General features: G+C 45.3%; 1 protein-coding gene across 3 annotated transcripts in view; it reads right to left on the bottom strand.

The window, feature by feature from the left end:
• The window catches only part of LOC126541591 (calcitonin gene-related peptide type 1 receptor-like), a 375,314-nt gene that overhangs the window by 238,821 nt on the left and 115,042 nt on the right, over window positions 1–21,451 (bottom strand). For 2 of the 3 annotated variants that reach the window (XM_072286476.1, XM_072286478.1), the window contains exon 2: window positions 4,502–4,563. The exons of the other annotated variant lie outside the window; for it this stretch is intronic. The gene's annotated coding sequence lies outside the window, so the exon portion shown is untranslated. The remainder of the gene's footprint in view (window positions 1–4,501; window positions 4,564–21,451) is intronic. 3 annotated transcript variants of the gene reach the window in all.

Below are 21,451 nucleotides of genomic sequence, written 5' to 3'. Positions count from 1 at the left end.
GAACGGCAAAACAAAAGAAGCATTAAAGAGAGAAATTGCAGAGATGACAAAAACAAAGAAAAAGAACGTTGTGCTCGACCTATATTAGAACTTTCACGTTCACGCTATAGGACCTTCTTGTCGTTTTCGACAAGCGTATTTTCTATACTCTTGCGTGACAAAGTTCCATGCATGGAGCGCTGTCTTGTAGAAATTCATTCCTCGTGCCCGCAATCGCACGCGCGATCTATAAAAAGCGATAAAATTTATTCTAGGTAGTTCGATCTCCTACCAGTATGCGCAAGTGCACTTTCCTGCTCTCAACACAAGAACCGAGCATGACTGTGAACACACCGTAAGATAAATACCCATTCGAGTTCTATACAAATTGTAATACTTATTTTCGCTTTTTTGTACCTGAGAAAGGTTGTCTGCCTAAGCGCCCATTGATAGTCACGGGGAACACAGAAAGCATGCAGTCGTACGGCGATGCTTCATCGCTAAAAAAAAAAAAGAAAGAAAAGAAAAGAATAAGAATATTCGTTTTCCGTACATTGGATTCACGTTGGAGAACCCCAGGTGGTCAAAACTAGACCGGGGTGCTCGACTACGGTATCTGTCCCTCACGCTATTAAGAGCAGTAGTTCAGCCAGGACTAGATGTTTTTAGGTGATTTCGGCTTGAGTGATCTTTCAGCATGTTGGTATTACCGTGAAAATTAAAAATATATGTTCTTTTTTTCTTTCTGACATCACAATGCTCAGCTTGCTTAAGAGCTTTGTCAGCTTTTATGAACTGCGTTCCGATGCCTTCACATCTGCTCCATTCGTTATACGTGCGTTCGGCGTGGCGTGCGCTTATCCGCTGCCTCGTTGTCATGAACGCGCACGTGTTCGTGTTGATACTGAGTCCAGAAGGCGGACAGGCCAGCAAAAGTTACGAAACGAAAGAAGTACAGAACGAATTGGTAAGAAAGGAACGACGCGAATATAGAAATGAAGAAGTTTATACGGAAGGCGAGGGTTGTTTTGGCACAGGCTTAGCGTCGCGTGTACGCTTCGCCTGTGCGCATATGTAGAGGAATCCCGCAATGTGCAAAGTTGCAGAACGCCACTGGGTGTGCGCGGAGCATCAGTTGCATGCTGCTTTCTTGTGACGCGAGGGCGTAGCTTGCTTTCACTGACCAGCACGTGCATTGCCATCACCGACCGACTGCCGGCGCGGACGGCCAGAGTCTGTGATCAGCTCGGGTCCCGTGATCTCCGCCCCAATACTTTCCCTTCGCGTCTATGCGTGAAATCGATAAGGCGCTGCGCAAACGGCTGGCCGTGAAGATGACTTGGCCGTCGAGGTCCGGTTCAATTTGGCTAATTCACTTGGTCAGCCTCGGTCGCCTTCTCTACGCTCTTTTGTGGCTCCTTTAACCGTGCTGACGGCGTGCTTATAGTGTATCTCGCATTTCTACGTGGTATCGGAAGATCTGCGCGCATTTGGTCGTTCCAAGGTTTAGTAAGGAAAGTCAGTCCTCCAGTGCACCAGTTACAAAGCACCAGTGTTATTACAGGACGAGTGCAGGCACTTATTGGCACCGAATTTTCGCAATCGCAGTTACGTTATGAAGATATACAGGGTGTTTAAAGATTGTTTAAAACTTGCCTGTCGCGGATGGCACAACTCTCCATGAGCTAGTCTACTCGAAGAGGCGGAAATTACAGGCACAAATAATTGAAACGCGTAATTGACTATTCAACGAAAATTCACTAATCAAGTTTTTAACTAATTTCCTTATGGCACATATTGCAATTTACGAATTCCAGCTGGTTAGACTGCAATACATATTCGCTTGAAAATAATTGTGAGGATGACACCATTGACAAAATATGTGCCGTCAAACTTGTGGCAGAGATGCACTGTCTTCCCACTTACTTTCTTAACAGTACGTCGTTTTCTGCATTGAAGCAAAAAAGTAACTGGAACGCCAATGCATTTCTCCGCACAGTTCCGTAATTAATATATTGAAACTGGCGTCATCCTGAGAATTCGTTCCAAGTGAACCCGCCTTGCGAATTCCCCGGCTAGAATTTCTAAATGCGGTATGCGCCATGAGGGAGTAAGCGAAAAACTTAATTAGGTAATTCTTGTTAATTACTCGATTATGAATTTTAATTTCTTGTGCAAGTAATGTCCGCCTCTTCAGGTAGACCAGCTCATGGACTAGAATTGTGCTGTTTGCCACAGGCAATTTTTAAGAAAATTTGGAATTGTTCGCTGGAACACTCGGTATACGGCAGAGAAGCTAGACGTAAGCAGACGCATTGCGTATTTCCTTACTAAATTAGTGATGCGATCACTAGCTACGCATGGTAACACTGAACTCTCACGTGTATAGATTTGTCCCCACAAATACGCTGACCGTCCTTACTTCTCTAGCTGGCCGCTCACTGATAACGCAGATTACAGACTGTAATAGATTGATCTGGCACTTTTTTGGGCAGTGCGGTCGTTTCTAACTCGCCGGAATTTCTACACGCCCTTTGTCTATTAAAGGACAGGCAGAAACATCGCGTTTACTCGGACTCACTGCTTAATGGTATGCTCGTGAGTTACTCTTGCTGTCTCATTTTCGTTTCACATATTCTTTCAAGTATTGCCCATCATTGCTATAGGACGAGTTCTGTACGGTGCGCTTACTCTGTCTGCGCCATTTTTGCTCAAATGTTGCACTTGCATCTGCTGCCTTACAAGCTGTATTTCCACAGCTACAAAATACGCTACATAAGGGATACAAGGACAGAAAGGGAACAAAGAAGCGTTTGTTTTTCTTTTTCCATCTTTTTTGTAGTGTTTCGTAGTTAGTAACAATGAATTTGTACAACTGGCCAACGTGCCAAATTTATTAATACATTTTCATTACTGTACTATTTTTGTATTGCGACCGTGACATTTGATTTAATCAACTATAACCTCAAAAAAAAGTTGTACAGCTTCTGCTTGGCGCTAACGTTTGCGCTTTCTTTTTCGGCAGTCGAACACATCTGATATATATCTAACGAGATCCCGATGCCACCTTTATATTAAATATAGTTAGCTCATAAAACAGCAGGAGCTCGTACGTGCGTCTCAGAAGGAGCCAAGTGGAAATTTCATCCATGTGGTCTCTAATACGTTGTCATGCCACTCAGGCCAGGACATCTTGGCACCTTTGCGGCGAAGCGTACAATGTAGCCAGGTCTCCAAAGGCCTAGCGATAAGGCAACGAGCCGCGATGTTGTAGCTGTTTTCACCATGACTCCCGACAGCAGTTACCACATTGTATCTCCTTCTGCGAAGTTGATGTTAGTAATTTGTGGCGATGTTTTGTGCAAGCAGGGTCCTCCCGCTAGTCAGACGAGGTGGCGGACGTGAGCTACGTCCAAGTCACAGAGGGTTCTTCCTGGTATACGCCAGTTTTCTTGGCCCCCGGTTTACTGTTCTCAGCCAGGTGTCCCCAGCAGGGATTCCATAGGCGGAGCAGCTGCATTTACTGGCGGGTCGCTGTAGAGGTTGTTGCCTGTTGCGAGGGCATGCAGCTGCTTCTGTCCTCGGTTGTAAATAATTGACCTCGCGTTTGGCTATGGCATAGTACAGCAGTCAGAAGGCACACACGCGGCAGCCGAAGGAAGAAGAGCAGTCTCATAGCCTCACATGTGTCCACCCCTATAGAGTCAAATCCTGATAAATTTGCCGGCATGCCCTAGGCGCGCTTCTTCGTCTACTGCATTGTCGACAAGATTGACGGTGACTTTTGTTTTGTTTCTGTATGACACGAAGGTGTGATGGTTCGAGGTCCTTCGGTTTTAAGAGCACATGGATCAACTTTCCAGAGGTGTGTATCTGAGAACGTTGGCCTGTGAAAGCAGCAAGTCCGAGTCGGCATCGAGTTCACTCAGCCTTCTACATCCCTCTGCTTTAGCAGCCGCCACTCGCTGTTCCTGGCCTGTGGCGTCGGTCGATGTTTTCTGGCTATCGGCTGCGAACCGAGCACCTTGTCTTCCTGTCTTCCGAAACCAGCCCCGCGCCAAGCATTAGTGTTGAGTATATAGCTACGGCCTAGCAGCCATGACTGACGGCACCCAAACACAGCTAGCTCATTCATCCTTATGTACATATAGCCGCGATGCTGCTGTGTTTGCCTTTCACGGCGCCTCACGGCAGCGGCCGGCGCAAGCTCATTAGCTCCATCACCTTACCTCGAACAGCGCGGATGATATTATTCAAATAATGCTTGTCGTTTATACGGTACCGGGCTTACGAGCACGCATATTTATGTCCGAAAGAATGAAGGACTTACAAGTGCCATGCGCTGTAGGTAAAGAAAATAACAGTAGGTATTTCAGGCAGTTACGCTCATGTCACTCTCCCGATAGTTATCCATGAGGCAGCTGTAGCAGAGTCAGCGTCATCCATGGCAAAACACCCAAAAAGCTCACCGCTAGGAACATGCTTTACGCGGAAATCTACGGGAAGAAAATGCGGTTATTACCTCTGAGCTTTAGTGGTAGTGAAGTCTTCCACGGCGATTTCCTGGCTGTACAATGAAGATGCCTGCAAAACAGAGAAAATGATCAAAAGCTTAGCCTTTCTTGGAGCTTAAATGAGCCTCTTTCAACGCACTACCGTTGGAACACTACTGTCTTAGCAAAAAGGAAAGCTGAATAGGCCCGCGCACTGTCAGGCCTTTCCTAACATAACGTTTCCTGATAGGGAGGCGTACTAATGATATATAGCGATCTGATTGATGACATGATAATCGTACCGGTGATGCCAATCATGCACTGCACTTAGGCCCCCAGAGAAGTTTTGTGAACTACAAATTTCACCATGCCATGGGTAACCCGGGCAGCCACATTTTTGGATGAACTTGCCCGCTTGCTGGGGCACAAAGTGGCGCTTACTGAGCTGCGCATGCAGGCGTTCAAGTGAACATCAGTCCCGAGCGTTGGTCTTAACACTGGGGTAAGTAAGTCATGGGAGGGAGTGCATTAAAGCTCGGGCACTTATCGTAGCCATAGACTCGGTGCTCTGGAGTTCGTGTTTTGCTACCAAGTTCCACCTGTAGGCAAGATAAATGCTTGGATTTATTACATTGATCTCAAAGTAGTCAAATCGCACAATGGACTTCATGTGAAATCGCAATTGTGTTAATATGACTGAATAAGAGACTGCGCAGCGGCGCTTCTTGATGCCACTGGACGGACTACCTACCTACCGTGTTGCTCGTTTGGCGATCCGTGTCATGAAGCGTAATCATTTGGCAGGGATAGGCTAGTTTTCACCAGAAAACATAGTAAACTTTGGTTGCTCCACCACATTTAAGTACCACCCTTAAGGGCTGCTCGAGGCTGAGACTTCGAACTTAGTTGCTTGATATTGCCTTAGAATGTTGTGCGCCAGGGTAGTGACTTGACAGATATGGTGCAGTTCCTTTTACAAACGCTGCTTCTCCCTGAAATCCTCTTAATACGTGGGCGTATAGTGAGCCACTCGGGAGCACGCTGATATAGTTTCAGCCGCATCTTTGTTTGGGAGATGCCGCATACAAAAGCTGGAATGTAGGCTCTCCAATCTCTATCGCACCGTCTGAGGATTGGTGGCCTCTTTATGACTATGTGGACGTCCCCAGGGAATGTGAAAAAGGCTCAGTACTGCACAAGTCCCGTGGCTCGGTGATCCCACAGAAGAGATGCGATAACTAAGGCGGCAGTTTGAAAGACTGACAAGGATTCGAGCGCATATGGAAGAGGTGGAGAAAGCCCAGATACATCAGATGAGATACGAGCATAAATCCCGAGGTTATGGATTGTGCATCACGAGGACTAGGGGGAAATGATGCAGAGACAACGCACAAGAGAGATAGAGCGAATAGGACAAAGGGAGGAAGGTTAACCGAAATAACCGTCTAGTTGGGTACTATGCAATGGCGGGATGAGGCAATGGGAAGGGGGGCGGCGCTGAAGGTTTCCTGGGCCAGGGCGTTCAACAGCTCCGCACCGTACATTTTGCTGTTTAAGGTCAACTACGGACTTTGTGGAAGTTACAGATCTAAAGCATTTTTGTTCTTGCCTGTCGTTCATTGTGAAGTAAACGCCGTCTAACAAGAGTCGCTGTGAAGCCCGGGAGCTTTGCATACGAGAACTATAGCATATGCAGAGGGATTACAAATGCTAAGCATTTAGGAAAGAGTATGCAGAACTTTGAAAGATACAAAAAAAAATGTCCCTTCTATATACCGCTCGTGCTAGCAGAACCTGGGCAGAAAACGGGCGTTTACCGTTGAAATGGGACACGCATGTTGCTCAAAGTATGGTCCAACACCACCCTATAGGTCGTTCGATAGCACGCGTACTGCTGTCCCACTAAAATTCTCTGGCTCCGCCACGTTTGAGACGTATTGAAAGCAGGCTGAATTGGTGCGGGTTCATTTCTCGGCGTTTGACCCGGCAGTAAAAACACGGCACCTAAAGGAAGACATGGTCAACACAAGTGCCGACTTTCAACTCAGCATTTGTCTTGGGAGAGACTGCGTAGAGTAGCGCGAGTACACCCTAAATGGTAGCCGCACGGTCTCCGAGTTTTGTCCGCCTCGGAAATAGAACGCATATTTTGCAGCTATAGCTGTCTAGGATTGCCCCGATGCATTTCTTCCAGCGAGTAAGCATTCGTCGAGGAAAAGTTGTCTTTAATATGTAGGGCTTCCGTTGTGCGATGAATGCTCCGTAGTTTGATTTAGCCCTTTCACTAGTCATGTGTTTCGTGCCTTTCTGTGATGGACTCTGCTGAAATAAAGTAATAAATACAAAGGAAAAAAATTGTAGCTGATGAAAAAAGCGCCTAGCAAAGCTCTCCCCGCGATCATTTTTTTTTTTCACTTTCGGCAACTCACACACTGAGCGCAGCCGGACATAAATCAGGTTCTCCGCACAAGCATTTTCTTCGTAAACTATTTCACGTGGTTTATCACTTTTTGCAAAGCGGAATGGCGACAGTCAGCTGGTGGTCGTACTCGTGCTTTCGAAGTGACGCCACGCTGGCGGTCTTCCAAACACTTAGTTTTGTCCCGCGTTTATCAGCCGTGGCGACATGCTTGAAGAGGGGCCGCACTACTTCGAGGTGCAAACTTGCTGCACATGCATCATAGTTGACAGAGGAACAATTTTTTTTTTTTCGCTTACAGTGCCTGATGTAGGTGCTGACTCAGTCAGCGTGATTTATTTTTACCTCTAAGGTTTTGGGAGTGAGACGCTGACGCTTCTTTATGAGCGTCCTGTGACAGCATGTGCCTACTAAACATGAGGAATTAGCACTGTGTGACGTGCGCTGTAAGCACTATAATCGTGAAATGTTTATCGTTGACACCTTGGCCCACTGTACGCGAAACAAGAACAACGACGTGACATACTAGTGTGTGAGCAACAGGCATTCCTTTAGAGAGCATGTGAGGCACCGCACGTTTTATAAACTGCCGACGGGAGGAACATAGCCACACAATTCTCAGTCACTTGCAGGTATAGAACTGTTAAGGCTATTTCACCACACTTCTGGTGCGTATGACAAGCACCATCACACATATGTATTATTGTAATAGCCCATGACCGTACTATCACTGCATTACGGTATCAAGCATCATAGCATACACGATGCGGCCCGTATCATGTTCACGTTACCTGTGCAGAATAAGTGGCCAGAGAAGAGAACTTTATTTTGTGACCACCCAAGATTTGATTTTGCGTCATCGGCGCGCGAGCCTTCGTGCCGCTGATCGTGCAGGCGTCGTGCCATCGCCATCGTTACTGCCATCATCGTTCTGGGGTCACGTGGTCGAGTCATCCGTGCCGCTGTTTTTCGTGACAGTTCAAGCTTTCCTTCCAACGGTTTTCAACATGTTAAATCGTTTGTCTTCTTCTGCGAGTGAAGAAAAATGGCAGCGGTATCAACCAGCCGCTGAAATAGAAGGTATGTCCGTAGCAGCGTTTCAACCAGCGGTTTGGCCCGTGGAACCCGTCATGTTCGCTTTCCGAACAGAGGCGCCTTACCGTTTTCTGTACCAATGTAGCTGCTCACTACGTTCAGTCTTAGCATATCATGAATTTATCTTAGCAGTCAAGTACTTGAACACCGCGGCCAAATACTTTCAAGCAACCGTCGTTTGCCTATATATCCAGGTATATCCGAGAAGGAGGGGGGTGGTGGCTTGAGCGGTTTAAGGCTGATTATTTGAGACATTCAGATTTTCGTATCTATTTAGTGGACTAAGAAGGACTAACCGCCAATTTGCAGACTTATGTAGGACATGTGGTATACACATGTCCTACATAAGCCTCTCGAATTTTCATATTGACGAAGTAATCCGAAAAGTAATAATTGCTTCAGCGGCAATATAAACCACGAGGCCACAACGCCGTGACTGTCGTGCCAAAAAGACAGAACACCACATTAAAGGAAGAACCCTACGATGGCTTAGGCAGCAGTGCTGCTGGCCGTCTCTCGGAAACACCACCTTGCAAGCGCGGTGTGGACTTGAATCTAACTCTCGAATAGTCAAAGTTAGCTTTACCCATGTTTGTCCGACAGACCTTAGGAAGAGTGACACGTACAGTCACAGTTTGTAACAGCAAGATATTTTGTTTATAGAACAGCTGATAATGACAGTCACTGGCGATGCTCTGGTCCCTATGCTTTATGTTACATCTACAAGAGCTTATTTTCGGTGAAATAAAGAAAAAGGAATTGAAAGGTGACTTTGAATAAAACTTGACTTTCATAATCTTACGGACAGAAAACGTGAGCAAGAAAAGCCTTCGTTAGTATTATTTGTAGCGTGCCCTAATTCGACAAATTACATGTCAGGTAGAGCTCAAATTTCTCCTTTAGCTCTTTAGCCTTCAAATCTATTAGGCGTACCAGATTAGACGAGAGCCAAAAATATGCAAGTTCATTAAGGGAACACGAAGCGGATATATAGGCCTCACTGACTTATAGGGTCGAATTGCTTAACTTTATTGTGCTTGCCATTTCCTAATCAGCGCCGTGGAAGTAACTTTTCTTTGGTGATTAAAGGTCGTAGGTAGACTGAAGAAGAGAGAGACCTGGCTCTTCTACATATTCTATCAAATGTGCGACATTTTATGAGAAATTGCCGTTGTATCTTATTTTTCTCCACGCTTTACTTTCGGTTAGACGCTCTTGCCATTCACCCATTGAATGCAAGGCTCGCTTGTATTACTCGGTGGAATATTGCCTCTCTTCGTGAGGTCAAGTTCCTGAGCACATCCACTGCGTTTTGTTTTAGATCTACCTCGAGTTTTTAGTGGCATAGTCCTCGTGGCGACTAACCGCATTAAGCGTGTCAATAGCCCGTAATTCTGGTAGTTCAAAGGCTACCTGGCGCATTATCAACTCGGTTGTCAAGCCATCGGTTAGAGAATATACAATGCCAGACTTGAAGATCTTAGAAATATCTATAGAATCCTTAGTAGCATCGTTTAACACATAATTCTGTATGATTGGTCAAGCAATATCTAAAAATGCACCTTTTCTTTTGTCTATTACTTACCCGGAAAGGACGACAAAGTCATGTGGTTTTGTGGACATTACAGCGGAGGAGATAGTGGCCGTAGTTAACGGCATGCCATTCAAACATTCTGCTGGGCACAATGAAATATCTGCAGTGACCTTAAAGCATTGTATTGATATACTTTGCAAGCCATTAGAAAAAAATATTCAATCTCTCTTTTTATACTGCTACCTATCCAGACTTATTAAAGATCGCCGAAGTTATTCCTATTTACAAAAAGGGCGGCCATAATTTGTTAGAAGACTACCGTCCTATATCTGTTTTAAGTTGCCTAAACACAGCCTTTGAAAAACTTATCGCCTAACGAATCATTTCATTTCTTGAACGTGAATCTATTTTTTCTTCTTGCCAGCATAGTTTTCGAGCTAACAGATCGACAAATAGAGCAGTATTAGCTTTGTGTGACTGCATAAATTCTCATTTGAACAATAGCACAAGAGTCCTAAGCATATTTCTAGATGTTTGAAAAGCATTTGACAGTGTGGATCATAACATACTGCTAGATAAGTTTGAATGCTATGATTTTCGAGGTATAACTCTTGAATTTCGCTGCAGCTATCTCAATAACAGAAAAACAAGTTGGCTTTGTACATACCAAATCCGACGTTTCGGATATTGTTACAGGTGTCCCACAAGGCTTAGTACTAGGGCCAATATTTTTCTCTTTATTTGTAAAGGATCTTCATAATGCTTTAGAATACTTCTCTGCTTTAATGTATGCAGACGACGCTGTTTTACTTTGTGCGCTAGACTCCTTCGACAAAACATTCCAATTGGCTAATAAAGAACTTCCAAGTGTTAACCAGTGGTTCGCGTCAGATAAGCTAACTCTGAATACCAAGACAACTAAATTTCTTCTCTACTTTTTCGTGGAAAGCACCTGTAAGTGAATGTCATTCGCTTTTCTAAGCCATATCTAATATACTTGAGGGAGTGAGTTCAATTCAATACTTGAGTGTCACACTAGATGAGCACCTTCATTGGAAGGCTCGCATTGCATTGCTCTGTAAGAAGTTAAGCAATGCTTGTTTTATTCTGTACAAATGCCGTTATTGCTTCGACACTATCACTCTGAGAGCAATTTACTTTAAGATATTCCATAGCCATCTATCCTACTGCATTGCATCTTGGGGTAACACGTAAGCGTCACATGTAGCACCTATTGTACTTCTTCAGAAAAGGGCCTTGAGCTTTATGACTTTTTCGGATTACAATGCCGCTGTATCGAAGTTTAAATACAGTGCCTTTTAATTTATAACTGAATTTTAAAGCAACATTAAGTACTCATAATAGCATAACCATGAACTGCCCTTCGAGTTTATCAGATTTTTTATACTCCAGAAGCAATATACGCAGCGCACTCAAGGGAAATTTTGTTTTGCCAAAAATGCATAATCTATACGGAAGGAGGAGGTTAAACAGCACTGCGGCACTTCTATGAAACAGCTTACCATCGGAAGTAAAACAAGCCAAATTTTCTTTTCAGTATCATTGAAATCTCATTATCACTCACTGCTATTATCTGCAGAGGAGTTTCATCTCGCTGGTGTATTTATCTGTGTTTCTGTGTGTGTTTTAGTTTTTTTTCACTTGCACTGTATATTTACAAAGTACAAATTCTTTCCTGTAGTTTTTTCATAGCTATTACAAGTACCGTGCCTTTTGTTTATAAATGAATATTTATGTACATATGATTTATTTATACTATGTCCTATTGCTGTTGTGACTGTGAATAATAACTAGCATAGATCCCAACTAGCCGTGAGCTAGGGATTCAGATATATTGTACAATATTTACTGTGTAGTTCACATATTTTGAGTAAATTTTGAATAAACTTTCCAAAGCGAGGAAAGGAAGAAAAAGTATTCCGACTCACTTCCCAAAGCGAAGAAGCAGACATTGCTGCGCTGTTGTGCTCTAGTATTCATGGAATACCACGTATAGATCCCTTCAAAATGGTGCACTTGTTGCATTAAAAGACTCCTTTTCCCTTCTTTTCTTAGGCGAGGGGCACAGTGAGCGCGAAGCAAAGGAGATAGTTTAACCTGCTTGCAAGAAGACGAGGCTCTTAGCTAAGGCACTAGAAAGAAAATACATCGCAAGAACATGACCACAGAGCTGAAGCCAAATAAAAAAACAAAACAAGATATGTGATTAATGGCAAATGACACAGAAGGACACGAGAAGAACGAAGTAAAAAAGTGCCGAAGGGCGCCGTGTTCTCTCAAACCGCTGCGGTGACAAAGTACCCAGTGGTAGAATTGGTTGTATCTGTTTTTAAATACTAGTTGAAGCGTTTGAAGAAAGAACTTGCTGCCCAGTGTGCGGATATGATGCCGCGTTGCTTTTTGGGTGACGTGTGTGCTGCTAAAACTAGTTCCAATCATGTTCCCTGCAAGCGAGCACACGCTTATTTTACACGAAGCATCGTTTGCCTCTTCCGCCCACATTGCAGTTGCGGGCTGCTGCTGTGTTGCCGATTATACAAATTCGACAAGTGCGTATGTGCCCGTTTTTGGGCCGCTGCTTATGTTCAGCTGGGTATGTAGCTCTGAGTCTGGGAACATTCTTGGTCAATTCCCTAGAATGAGAATGCGCCACTGGGCAGGTGCCCGAATAGACACGAAGAACAATAGGCGCGAACTGAAGAACTGGTTGACGGAAAATTGAAGAAGTCAGTTGCAGAGAAGTCTTTGGCCTTGGGTGTACTTGCGCCAATAAAACGTGATAGTCAGCATCATTAGTTGCAGAGAAGTGAAGAAGCCGCATAAAAAATGCGGGGAAAAAAATGGAAAGTGGAAAAAATGAGACCAGAACATCCACTGGGCGATGAGCGATGAGCCCCACAGAAGAGAAGGAGAAGTGAAGAAGTAGAGATAGTTCGATGAACACCAAAGAAACGTTCGCTTACGACCGCTTCTCAACATGTGCCTGGGATCCGCTGATATTTTTTGGTTTCGCCCTCAGGGTACTCTACGAGAACAGCAAACACAAGCCGCACAAAGACATGATGTCCCAGGCATGCAGAAGGAAATTGTACGATAAACTACCGACACAACTGTCTTACACTCAAAGTGGTGTGGACTCCTTTCTTTGTGCAATTCAATTAAACAGGAGTAATTTACCCACGTAAGGTTCTCCCCATTAGCTTTTGTTTTATTCCGCGCACGATGTTTGAATTGGGCAAGACGCATTTCATGCGAAGAACTCGCAGAACTGATCAGCTTTTGTTACATGCCTGTGCTTGAGCCTAAAAAGCAAAGCGTATGTAATTAAGGCGTTTCTCGCCTTTTGCTGAACCTGTAGTCGTCCGTCCTCGCCTCATGTCGTTTCTATTTCGAGCAATCGGTTGCTCATCGATGTTGTAACGCCATACATCAGGCGAAATCTGAATTATTGAGTCATTAATTTTTCTGCCTAAGGTAGGGTTGCGTAAATGAAATGAAAAGACGGTTAAAAGACGCTACGACGTTTCAAAGCAGAGGCGTTTGACTAGCTCAACAAAATGTACAAGCCTCCGCAAAACTGCCGCATCATCTCATACGTGCAGTTTAAACGTGAAATGTCTCACATAGCTGCAGGGGTTTGTGGATGAAAGTGATTTTCCATTATCATACAGTGTCCAAAGTATTTAAGACTAAGTGTAGCTGAAGTAAACGCAAGACGCTTTGTGAGTGTGGCACTTTATACGTACTTAGAGCGAGACGGAGGGCCAATTTTATTTTTTCATTATTAGGTCATAACCAAAGCAAGACGAATGAACAGAAGTATGCAGCAAGTCTATTTAATCTTGACAAAATTCTGAGCAGGTGGCGAACACAACGTTGTATTTCACACCTGACGTAAACGACGCTTTATATGGACTTGTGACAGAGCTGAAGATCACTGTCTTCCGCCCTCGGCGCGGATGCGGCCCGCGACTACGACAGCGTAGTCCCTTAGGACCAAATAAAGTTTCTTTTCTGTCTGTCTGTCTGTTTGCTAGCTTTCGAAGTTCATTGCGTTGTTCATTGAGCTTTCTTGAAAAGGGATAATTGCTAATGCCACAAACCTCGTCACTTTAAACTTTACTAACCGCCTCGAGCCGAGTTTCGCCGTTGCCATCAATTCGACCTTTATTTGGCCGCAGCTGCGCCGTAGCCTTGGCAACGCATCACGTGACTCGCCGCGCCGAGCTCCGCCGCCGCCGCCGCCGGCTTGGCGCATGCGCTCTCCGCAGCTGGGTCGCCGCCTGACCACGTTACTCGCCGCCCGCCTGGCTAAGAGGAGCGCCGCGCTCGTCTAGTAAGTGCGAGCTTGGTCATAAATGAGAGCGAGGTCGGACCGTGTTCTCTGAGCGTTGTACGGGAGCAGGAAGCTTTGAGCCATCCTCGCCAAGCGGCGTCTGACCTCCCAGCGGATATCGCCCGGCGAGCTGCTTCAATGGAGAGGGTCCGGAATGCAACAGGCGTTGCACCGTCGAGATCACTTTAGCGACTGCGTTTGCGCCATGTCCGCTTCTGCTTCGACGCTGCGCATGTTCGTGGCGTCTCTTCGCATGTCTGACACTTTCCGCTTTCCCTGTGGCACAACAGGCGTCGCGCGGTCGAACGATGCGTGCCTGTTCAAGCCTAATTACAGTCAAGTCTAGCCATCGACCTAGGCGCAGCCGTCATACCTGGCTTAACGATGATTGTACACCTAAGTATAATAATTACAGCTAAATCAAAGGTTAACCAAGTGAAACCAAGACTTAACCGGGCTAAACCAAGCTTTCGCTTTGCAGATCCATGGTTAGCTGAGCTAAGTCGCAGCCATTCTTATTTAGTTTTATTCTGTCAACCAGCACCATACATTGGTTACCAAGACATTCACGATAGGTACTGATAGCGAGACTTCCGCTAGGTTGCCCGAACACGTTTCATTGACTAATAATTTAACCATACTAACACCGCAGTTAGTATTAATTTCACGACACCATCAATTCTACTCAAGCCAGACTTTTTCATATCTCAGAGAACTATTTAACAATGTAAGTTTTATTTGTTGTTTGCGCGAAGTCGTCATTGCGTAACGTTATTGGCTCTGGCATAAGCGATCATAAATGATGATGATGTTACATGAAGAACACGCCGTGATGTCATAGATTCGACAGCGTGTGTATGGGACTTTTTAACAGTTTATCTCTAAATGAAGAGTACAGTGCGTTCTAAAGGGTAAATAGGTTTAGTTCAGGGATCAAGTCTAGAATATGGGAAAACGTTGCTTTCTCTTACTCCTTTTCGATCCTGTAGGGCTAAGGCGCTATGAGCTAAACAAATCATGTGAGAACAAGTACACAAGCAAAGAAAAGGCTCTGTATATCAACAAAAGAAAGTGAAAAATAAACATGATGGAGGAGGCAATGCCACCATTAAACGCTTTGTGAGTTTTGAATAAGCAAAAATTCGAGCTACGAACTCAATAGCTTGAGCTTTTGACCTCTCTTTCTTTTTCATGTACAAATGTTTTCTAAGCACACACACACAAAAGATAAGTACTTTGAAATCCAGGACACCATTCTGCCTCACAAACGATGTGCCCGCAATTTCTCTTTAATTCGATAGCTTGCCCGGAAGCCGCGCGCCTGAAGCATAAAACGGGTGCTGTATGTTGTGTATGCACATCGTATAATGTAGATGGTTCTGTTCAATCCAAAACGGGAAACATTGACACTCATTTACTCTAGTAGGATGTCAACAAATAAATGAAAAAATATTTTTAACGAACATTTTATCAATATAAACTATTTTTAAAGCGAAGCTTTCTTTGCCTTTTCCTTCGAGAGCTGGCAGATTAGTTCTGGGCCGTCCGGCAAGCCGAAGATGCCACTAGAGTCCAAGGACTTCAAGCCGTCACCTGAGGCCACCACAGCAAGAACTGCCGGACTATTCTTTAATAAGGTTTCCTCCTCTTCTTCTTCGACTTTCCCACTGCTGCTGCCGTGGCTGCTGCTGTCCGGTACAACGCGTCGGGGGGAGGGGGGGGGGGGGGCTGGTTCAGAGCGTACATATACATGTAAGGAGCGTGTCAGAGAAGAAAAGAGTCGCGATGGACTCGTCTGGACCACGCCGCGTCGAATGTGCACATTCTGGACCACACCGCGCCTATGGAGCTCCCGGGTTGTCGCCCCTTTAGCCTCTGGACAGCTGTAATTATCCCGGACTCCTCGCAAGCGCTTACCTTTCTACCAATGTGCAAGTCCAGAGGGAAGCTAGATAGAATGGGGGAGGGGAGGGTCGAGAGGGGGAGAGAATGGGTAGATCCGACGCAGTCGCGAAACAGCCTTGTCACACTTCGTTCGCAGTTCCCATACAAATACAAGGAGGAGGGCGGAGTATAGGCGAAGGATAGGAAGATGGGCAATGTGAGAAGGCAAGGAAACGCTGGATAAGCTTAAGTTCAAGGTACTGTACAGTACATTCCTGCTATTTCTGAAAGATAAACACCATGCAAATATGTCAAGCGGACAACTGACGCAGGGCGTAAAGAAGCAGAGCCGCATTAATTAAAGCGCACCGCCGGGTCTAGGCGACCCAACGGAAACGGTCGCACGTCAAATGAACACTTCTGTGCCCGCCGCGATAGCTTTGCGGCTAGGGCATTGCTCGAGGTCACGGATTTGACCGAGGCAGCCGCATTTCGACGGGGGCGAAATAAAAAATACCCGCGCACTTTGATTTAGGGACACGTTAAAAAACACCACTTCGCCAACATTAATCCGGAGTGCGCCACTACGGCCTGCCTCATAATCTAATTGTGGTTTTGGCACGTACAGCCCCATAATACAATTCAAGTTTAACGCTTCTGCGCCGATGCAATGTACCATTTGAGGCAATGACAACGCTCAACCCTCTCGGAGGTTATGAGTTATGGCGCACAACAACGCCTCAAGCAAACACTTCTCCCTTTGTGTTTTGTGTACTACGCAGACAAACAGCAGTGGTGCACGCCAGGTAACGTTTAACATCAACTCACGATTCTTGTGTTGAACAATGCGTCGAAGAAATTAAACATTCGCCGTCAACATCACCGCTAATTATCGTCAATCAAAGCAAACAGCACAGAAAGCTTCGCTTACATCGATTGCCACAGTGCGTGGGATCTGCGTAATTTTTTTTTCCCTCTTTTTACAGTGCCCATCCTTTGAAGGTGAAACTTTCTGTGTCGGCACGTGCCATATTCGTACATCGCGCTCGTTTGAACTTTCTGCGATGTGCACGCAACTGCGTCCCGACTGTTATTCCTTGAAGGCTTGCTCTCAGAGCGCTTCGGTTGAGCCAATTTCGTGTCTGTCGGTAATATTTTTTAAGAAACGGGAAAACGAACCACGCACTCGAGGAAGCGAGCATGCACTGTGAATTGTTCGCTTGCGCCAAACGTGGTCCATAACTGGAAGAAAGGCCGTCGTTTTAACAAAAGGAATACATTTTTCAATGCATTTCCGCATCGGCAGAATTTCATAGCATGCAGTCTGAATATCCTTTTTAAACTGGAATATCGCTTGTTCACTATTTTAAAGATCCGCGGCTCGAGCACACAGAGTAAGAGTAAGAGTAATTACTTACGAATAAGAATAATTACTTACAGCCCACGCTTTTCTAATGCCACTTCCCTACTACACGAGAATAACATACTTACCATATCTGGACTCACTAAATACAACCTAGGTATTTTTTTCTACAGATTTGTGAATAATGAGCTACCATCGATCCCATTTTCGCCTTCTAACCTGATGATTCATAGTACCACCAGATTTGCGTTGAATAACAATTTTCTTTTACCAAGAATCCGTACTAACTATGGTAAACAGACTGTAGAATTCTCTTCCATATCAATATGGAACACGCTTCCTTTCACAATAAAAAACGCAAGATCTTTGCCACATTTTAAAAGAGAACTAAAAATGCATTTTTTTATTGACAGATTAACGACAAGGATTACTGTAGTCGGTCATTGTTCGCTTTTTTCTTCTCTTTTTCTTTTTCCTCTTTTTTTTCTTTTGTTGTTGTAAATAAACTGCTGGTATTTTGTTCGTGCACAATTTTGCTGCTACCATGAGATACGCTAAACCTTGTTATTTTTTGTAATCAATCATGTATTTTGTTCCGTAACCGTTCTTTTCTTGTTGCTTGTATACTTCCTTATTATATGCTGTTGTTGCTTTTAGATGTTAACTACAATCACTGTTCTTGTACAGGAGGGCCCGATACAGTCTTTGACTATGGGACCTCCTTCTGCATACTAAGTACTTGTAATTGTGACCCAACTTCTAATAACAAATTTTTGATTCTGATTCTGAAGAGTGGGTTCTTATCGCCAAGAAGTGCGCCTTTTCCGGTCACCAACGGCAACCCTCAAGCATGAACGAGGTTCAGTATAGGGTCTAACCATTTCCAATGCATTGGAAAGATAGCTAGTCCAAACTACCTTCGCATGATATCAGACGTACATGCTCTCCTTCAGACCACTTGGATATCTCAGTCTCCTTTCGTATTCATGTATAATCTCTGTGTCTTGTGCAAGTTCCTTTAGTCCAGGAGGAAACAGGATGCACAGAAGAAGAGGTTTCAAGTTAACGATAACGAAGGTCCAAAGATGAACGACTGCAAAAGCAGTAGTAGGTATCACACAGAGCGAGATAAAAACGACATGCTAACAACGGCTGCTCCATGTCTGCAGCATGGTAACTATTTAGAAAAGTTTCGATGCCTGCGCTCCACCATTCCAACAGATCGCCCTTGTACTAATGGAACAGGATTAGCTTATCACGGTATTTGAATTGTATCCGCTTTCGCCGGTGTCATTACGCGCGCCCTTAAGGGAAGTTGTAGGAGCCCTTCCTAATTATACACTGTGGTTGCATTAGGTTCGCTTCAAGTAGACGTGCAACTACTGGACGACGTTTCGGTTGAAAAGAGAAAAGTTGCTGAAGGGGGATAAGATACCTTGTCGAAGTAGCCTGTGGCAGACCGACAGCAATGACGAAAGAAGCGCGCTTCGAGCGCGAAAGCCTGCGTGACAGCTGCGAGACAGCCGAGGAGGTTTTCCTCAGTTGAAATTTTCTGAGAAGTGTTTACCATACGTGACCACGATTGCACGCACCCGCGGTGCACGGCGCACTTTGTCGAATGGCGAAATGCCAAGACTTCCGGTACATGCGAGCTCGAGCGAGCACTGCTGCAGCTGTCTTACCTGAAGCGGCAGAATAGCGTCAAAGAACTGTTGGAACAGCCAACCTTCCGCCTACGATCCGCGTAAGACCGACTGATCTACCGCAAAATCGACAGCATCTGTCAAGTGAAGCTGCCATGGATTATTTACGTTCACGAAGCCGGCAGACCAGGGAAGGATTTCGTACGCGTGATGACTTGGATATATATATGGAGTATATATAAAGAGGGCTGTGATGGGGTACCACGGCTCGCTCTAACGTACTGGCAGCAGCAGCAGCAGCTACTTTTGTCACTAATTCACTGACAGCTGTGCAAGCAAAACAGTAAAACTTCAGCGTGATTGTGGTATTCACCATAGGAACCAGCTGCGTGGGGCAGATATCGTAAAGCCACCGGCGTACAGAGAACGTGAGATTTAGGGAGCTTGGGATAGAATTTAAGTTGAATCGCATGGCGCACCATTACGTTAAGTATATCAGACAAGAGAACGGATAAACGGGCTCTCATGTAGGGATTCGTGTGCTCTCTCATTGACTTGCGCTGCCGTTCTTACAGAGAGGAAGGTACACAGAATTACAGTGAGATCGAAATCTCAAAGGATTCCGCGCTTGTTGTGGTGAAGTAGGATTTGAAAGAATGTGAAATATGACAAAAACAGGAAAGAACACTTTCTTACAGTATATGACTGTACTCGACGGCGATTTCACAGCAGCGATTGTACTCAATGGCACCCGTGCCATTCTCGGCCTCTAGCCTTGTAAAATGTATAATTAGGCTAATGAATTTAATGGGCGGACGTTAAACACGCCAAACAGTTCTCCTCATGAGTAAATTCCTCACTGAGAAAACAAACTGAACCCAAAAGACGTTCACGTCATCTTGAGTCCTGCCGCCTCCGCAGGTCGTCCGAGGCACCGAGGCTGAGTGCTTCAGCTACAACAGTAAGTAAACACCTCGAAGGATCAATACTTGATGTTTGATTCGTCTCTATATTTTTCTTGTCTTTCTTTTTGTATCCACATGCCCTCTATGTACTCGCGTCACACAGACACCAGAAAGAGATAACGCAGCGCCATAAATGCTTTGCTCAGCTATACCTATAAACATAATACATTTTCTCACGTAGTTCCAGTGCAACGTCGATGAAGAACCAGTACTATCGTAGGGGAGCAGTTTTTCACCAGTTCCACATAAAAGCAACAAAGATCGTGTAAGATCTTTGGCGCTCCTTTCGGTCAACAAGTCGTGTAGGACGGTCCGTGAGGCCAACATTTTGGGTGTTATTTTTCTCAAACGGCACCGGAAGCCAGGAATGGCTTCGAAAAAGTGCCGCACAATATTTCAGCTCTATCGCCAGTTTAATTCCGTATCGCTCAGCAGGAAACGGTCATTGCACATTCCTGTGCACGCTCACTGGGCATTATCTGTTAATACCGTCTTCATGGCTCCAACCCATTACTTCCGCGTTCTCTAGCGATTTTTACATTGCTATTTCTCGTTTTTACCGACAAATGCGCTTGTCTGTGCTCATTCTGGAATTTCGCTATGGAAGCGTATATAAGCTAAAGCACATACTGCTGGAATGTACTGCAGTTAACCGAAACAAGAACTACAATGAGCGCTGGCCCAGTACGTGTGCAAGAAGGGAGAAGAGCCAACGAAATAAGGTTGCAACGATGTGTCGCGCCTGCGAACGTGATCGAGAGGGGCGCTGGCTGACACTCCAAGGGCTACATCTAGTGCACAAATGCCCAAGAAAGTGGACGTGAGGACAGCCGCCCCGGTTGCTCACTGGTAGAGCATCGCACGCGTAATGTAGAAGGTGTTTCAGCTCCAACCTGCGGCGTGGTGTCTTTTCTTCCACATTTGCTTCCCTTTTGCGTTTTCCCTCGGAGTTCGTCAAATAGGCGGACCCTGGAGATGGTGTAGCCGATCACGGAGGCATTGTAATAGTAAACTGGGCTGATCACGGAACCTGGGTAAGGCTGAACGTGTAAAAACCCGCGTTAAGGAAGTGCGTGGCCGTTGCACCCTTGTCATGGGGCCCGAAGCACATTCTCAAATCCAAGAAGCCCATTTGCTGGGCGGGCACGTGTTCTCTATGCTGCGAAACGAGGTGCGGAACACGAACAGTTACACGCAGCGTCAGCCGCACGACACAAAACTGCAATAGCAAAATAACGGGGACCGTTCCTTGCGTTCCTAACTAACAATAAAAAATCGATCCCCTTGATTTACCTTATTCTTCTCGCTTTCACGAGAAGGGACGAGGCATAGTAATGCAATCTAGATGTGGCTTTTTTTTTTATGTGGCAAGCTGCGTGCGACATCGTTTATAAAAGAGAGACCGCCCTATATAAAACGCTGCTGTTACGTATGCGTGTAAAACGTGCGGGTGGTCACAACGCTTCCGATCTCCTAGCACACCCGATGCGTGTTCCGTCAATCATCCAGCGTGTCCGCCGCCTTTGTATCCGTGAGCTCTACCCGCCGCCGCACCTTCTGCTGGCCGTACTATTCACGCCAGCTTCGCGTAGCGGCTGTCCGTATAACAGCTTTGGTTCCGCAATGTGTTTATTTTCGTGATTCTCCTTCTCGCGCCAACCTCATTGTGTCCTGCCGTCTTGTATGTACAGGTGCCGGGCGTATTCCGAGCCTGGGCGT

Source organism: Dermacentor andersoni, chromosome 2 (genome assembly GCF_023375885.2).
Source record: "Dermacentor andersoni chromosome 2, qqDerAnde1_hic_scaffold, whole genome shotgun sequence".
In the NCBI taxonomy this organism is placed as follows: Eukaryota; Metazoa; Arthropoda; class Arachnida; order Ixodida; family Ixodidae; genus Dermacentor; species Dermacentor andersoni.
The sequence above is the reverse complement of the archived record's forward strand: the minus strand, read 5'-3'. Positions and strand labels throughout refer to the sequence as shown.